Raw genomic sequence first — 5,147 nt, forward strand, 5'->3', positions numbered from 1 at the left:
TAGATGAGTTTTCCACCAGCGGAGAGACGTGGTTCGTTAGCAGAGATAAGTTGTTAGGACGGGGATATAAACTTCTCGCCGCCGGAGATAAGTTTTCTGCAAGCGGAGAGACGTATTTCGTCAGCAGAGATAAGTTGTCCGGCAGGGGATATAAACTTCCCGCCACCGGAAATTAGTTGTCCGCCAGCGGAGAGACGTATTTTGTCAGCAGAGATAAGTTGTCCGGCAGGGGATATGAATTTCCCGTCACCGGAGATAAGTTTTCCGCCAGCGGAGAGACGTATTTTGTCAGCAGAGATAAGTTGTCCGGAAGGGGCTATAAATTTCCCCCTCTGGAGAAAAGTTTTCCGCCAGCGGATATATATTTCCCGCCACCGGAGATAAGTTTTCTGCCAGCGGAGAGACGTATTTCGTCAGCAGTGATAAGTTGTCCGGCAGGGGATATAAATTTACCGCCACCGGAGATAAGTTTTCCGCCAGCGTAGAGACGTATTTCGTCAGCAGAGATAAGTTGTCCGGCAGGGGATATATATTTCCCGCCACCGGAAATAAGTTTTCCGCCAGCGGAGAGACGTATTTTGTCAGCAGAGATAATTTGTCTGGCAGGGTCTATAGATTTCCCGCAGCCGTAGATGAGTTTTCCGCCAGCGGAAAGACGTTGTTCGTTAGCAGAGGTAAGTTGTTAGGACGGGGATATAAACTTCTCGCCGCCGGAGATAAGTTTTCTGCAAGCGGAGAGACGTATTTCGTCAGCAGAGATAAGTTGTCCGGCAGGGGATATAAACTTCCCGCCACCGGAAATTAGTTGTCCGCCAGCGGAGAGACGTATTTTGTCAGCAGAGATAAGTTGTCCGGCAGGGGATATGAATTTCCCGCCACCGGAGATAAGTTTTCCGCCAGCGGAGAGACGTATTTTGTCAGCAGAGATAAGTTGTCCGGAAGGGGCTATAAATTTCCCCCTCTGGAGAAAAGTTTACCGCCAGCGGATATATATTTCCCGCCACCGGAGATAAGTTTTCTGCCAGCGAAGAGACGTATTTCGTCAGCAGTGATAAGTTGTCCGGCAGGGGATATATATTTCCCGCCACCGGAAATAAGTTTTCCGCCAGCGGAGAGACGTATTTTGTCAGCAGAGATAATTTGTCTGGCAGGGTCTATAGATTTCCCGCAGCCGTAGATGAGTTTTCCGCCAGCGGAGAGACATAGTTCGTTAGCAGAGATAAGTTGTCAGGACGGGTATATAAAATTCTCGCCGCCGGAGATAAGTTTTCTGCCAGCGGAGAGACGTATTTCGTCAGCAGAGATAAGTTGTCCGGCAGGGGATATAAACTTCCCGCCACCGGAAATTAGTTGTCCGCCAGCGGAGAGACGTATTTTGTCAGCAGAGATAAGTTGTCCGGCAGGGGATATGAATTTCCCGCCACCGGAGATAAGTTTTCCGCCAGCGGAGAGACGTATTTTGTCAGCAGAGATAAGTTGTCCGGAAGGGGCTATAAATTTCCCCCTCTGGAGAAAAGTTTTCCGCCAGCGGATATATATTTCCCGCCACCGGAGATAAGTTTTCTGCCAGCGGAGAGACGTATTTCGTCAGCAGTGATAAGTTGTCCGGCAGGGGATATATATTTCCCGGCACCGGAAATAAGTTTTCCGCCAGCGGAGAGACGTATTTTGTCAGCAGAGATAAGTTGTCCGGCAGGGGATTTGAATTTCCCGCCACCGGAGATAAGTTTTCCGCCAGCGGAGAGACGTATTTTGTCAGCAGAGATAAGTTGTCCGGAAGGGGCTATAAATTTCCCCCTCTGGAGAAAAGTTTTCCGCCAGCGGATATATATTTCCCGCCACCGGAGATAAGTTTTCTGCCAGCGGAGAGACGTATTTCGTCAGCAGTGATAAGTTGTCCGGCAGGGGATATATATTTCCCGGCACCGGAAATAAGTTTTCCGCCAGCGGAGAGACGTATTTTGTCAGCAGAGATAAGTTGTCCGGCAGGGGATATGAATTTCCCGCCACCGGAGATAAGTTTTCCGCCAGCGGAGAGACGTATTTCGTCAGCAGAGATAAGTTGTCCGGCAGGGGATATACATTTCCCGCCACCGGAAATTAGTTTTCCGCCAGCGGAGAGACGTATTTCGTCAGCAAAGATAAGTTTTCTGCAAGCGGAGAGACGTATTTCGTCAGCAGAGATAAGTTGTCCGGCAGGGGATATAGATTTCCCGCCACCGGAAATAAGTTTTTCGCCAGCGGAGACACGTATTTCGTTAGCAGAGATAAGTTGTCTGGCAGGGGATATAGATTTCACGGCACCGGAAATAAGTTTTCCGCCAGCGGAGAGAGGTATTTCGTCAGCAGACATAAGTTGTCTGGCAGGGAATATAGATTTCTCGCCGCCGGAGATAAGTTTTCCGCCAGCGGAGAGACGTATTTCGTTGGCAGAGATAAGTTGTCAAGCCGGGGATATAAACTTCTCGCCGCCGGAGGTAAGTTTTCTGCAAGCGGAGAGACGTATTTCGTCAGCAGAGATAAGTTGTCCGGCAGGGGATATAAACTTCCCGCCACCGGAAATTAGTTGTCCGCCAGCGGAGAGACGTATTTTGTCAGCAGAGATAAGTTGTCCGGCAGGGGATATGAATTTCCCGCCACCGGAGATAAGTTTTCCGCCAGCGGAGAGACGTATTTTGTCAGCAGAGATAAGTTGTCCGGAAGGGGCTATAAATTTCCCCCTCTGGAGAAAAGTTTTCCGCCAGCGGATATATATTTCCCGCCACCGGAGATAAGTTTTCTGCCAGCGGAGAGACGTATTTTGTCAGCAGTGATAAGCTGTCCGGCAGGGGATATAAATTTCCCGCCACCGGAGATAAGTTGTCCGGCAGGGGATATATATTTCCCGCCACCGGAAATAAGTTTTCCGCCAGCGGAGAGATGTATTTTGTTTGCCGAGATAAGATGTCCCGCCGCCGGAAGTAAATGTTTTTCCAGCGGAGATAAGTTTTTTGCCGGCGGGGAAACGTAGGTCGTCTGCGTAGATAAGTTTTCCGCCAGCGGAGAGACGTATTTTGTCAGCAGAGATAAGTTGTCCGGCAGGGGATATATATTTCGCGCCACCGGAAATAAGTTTTCCGCCAGCGAAGAGACGTATTTCGTCTGCAAAGATAAGTTTTCTGCAAGCGGAGAGACGTGTTTCGTCAGCAGAGATAAGTTGTCCGGCAGGGGATATAGATTTCCCGCCACCGTAAATAAGTTTTCCGCCAGCGAAGAGATGTATTTTGTCAGCAGAGATAATATGTCCGGCAGGGGATATAAATTCCTCGCAGCCGGAAGTAAATGTTCTGCCAGCGGAGATAAGCTTTCCAGAGGGGGGGTGAAAAGTTTTCCGCCAGCGGATATAAATTTCCCGCCGCCGGAGATAAGCTTTCTGCCCGCGGAAAGACGTATTTTGTCAGCAAAGATAAGATAAGATAAGATGTCTGTCAGCGGAGAAAAGTTTGCCGCCAGCGGATATAAATTTTCCGCCAGCGGATTTAAATTTCCCGCTACCGCAGATAAGTTTTCCGCCAGCGGAGAGATGTATTTTGTCAGCCGAGATAAAATGTCCGGCAGGGGATATAAATTTCCCGTCGCCGGAAGCAAATGTTTTGCCAGCGGAGATAAGTCTTCTGCCGGCGGAGAAACGTAGGTCGTCTGCGGAGATAAGTTGTCCGGCAGGGGGTATAAATTTCCCCCTCTGGTGAAAAGTTTTCCGGCAGCGGATATAAATTTCCCGCCACCGAAGATAAGTTTTCCGCCAGCGGAGAGACGTATTTTGTCAGCAGAGATAAGTTGTCCGGCAGGGGATATAAATTTCCCGTCGCCGGAAGTAAATGTTTTGCCAGAGGAGATAAGTCTTCTGCCGGCGGAGAAACGTAGGTCGTCTGCGGAGATAAGTTGTCCGGCAGGGGGTATAAATTTCCCCCTCTGGTGAAAAGTTTTCCGGCAGCGGATATAAATTTTCCGCCACCGGAGATAAGTTTTCCGCCAGCGGAGAGACGTATTTTGTCAGCAGAGATAAGTTGTCCGGCAGGGGATATAATTTTCCCGCCGCCGGAGATAAGTTTTCTGCCAGCGGAGAGACGTATTTCGTTAGCAGAGATAAGTTGTCTGGCAGGGGATATAGATATTCCGCCACCGGAGATAAGTTTTCCGCCAGCGGAGAGACGTATTTCGTTAGCAGAGATAAGTTGTCAGGCTGGGGATATAAACTTCTCGCCGCCGGAGATAAGTTTTCTGCAAGCGGAGAAACGTAGTTCGTCAGCAGAGATAAGTTGTCTGCCAGCGGAGATAAGTTGTCCGGCAGGGGATATTGATTTCCCGCCGCCGGAGATAAGTTTTCTGCCGGCGGAGAAACGTAGTTCGTCAGCAGAGATAAGTTGTCCGGCAGCGAAGATAAGATGTCTGTTATCGGAGAGAAGTTTTCCGCCAGCGGATATACATTTCCGCCACCGCAGATAAGTTTTCCGCCAGCGAAGAGTTGTATTTTGTCAGCAGAGATAAGATGTCCGGCAGGTGATATAAATTCCTCGCCTCCATAAGTAAATGTTCTGCCAGCGGAGATAAGTTTTCTGCCGGCGGAGAAACGCAATTCGTCAGCGGGGATAAATTGTCCGTCAGGGGATATAAAAAATTCCCGCCGCCGGAGATAAGATTTCTGCCAGCGGAGAATCGTAGTTCGTTAGCGGAGATAAACTGTCTGCCAGCGGAGATAAGTTGTCCGGCAGGGGATATATATTTCCCGCCACCGGAGATAAGTTTACTGCCAGCGGAGAGACGTATTTCGTCAGCAGAGATAAGTTGTCCGGCAGGGGATATAGATTTCCCGCCACCGGAAATAAGTTTTCTGCCAGCGTAGAGACGTATTTCGTCAGCAGTGATAAGTTGTCCGGCAGGGGATATATATTTCCCGCCACCGGAGATAAGTTTACTGCCAGCGGAGAGACGTATTTCGTCAGCAGAGATAAGTTGTCCGGCAGGGGATATATATTTCCCGCCACCGGAGATAAGTTTACTGCCAGCGGAGAGACGTATTTCGTCAGCAGAGATAAGTTGTCCGGCAGGGGATATATATTTCCCGCCACCGGAAATTAGTTTTCCGCCAGCGGAGAGACGTATTTAGT

This window comes from Drosophila pseudoobscura, unplaced genomic scaffold (assembly GCF_009870125.1).
Source record: "Drosophila pseudoobscura strain MV-25-SWS-2005 unplaced genomic scaffold, UCI_Dpse_MV25 Unplacedtig00000085, whole genome shotgun sequence".
NCBI classification, from domain to species: Eukaryota; Metazoa; Arthropoda; class Insecta; order Diptera; family Drosophilidae; genus Drosophila; species Drosophila pseudoobscura.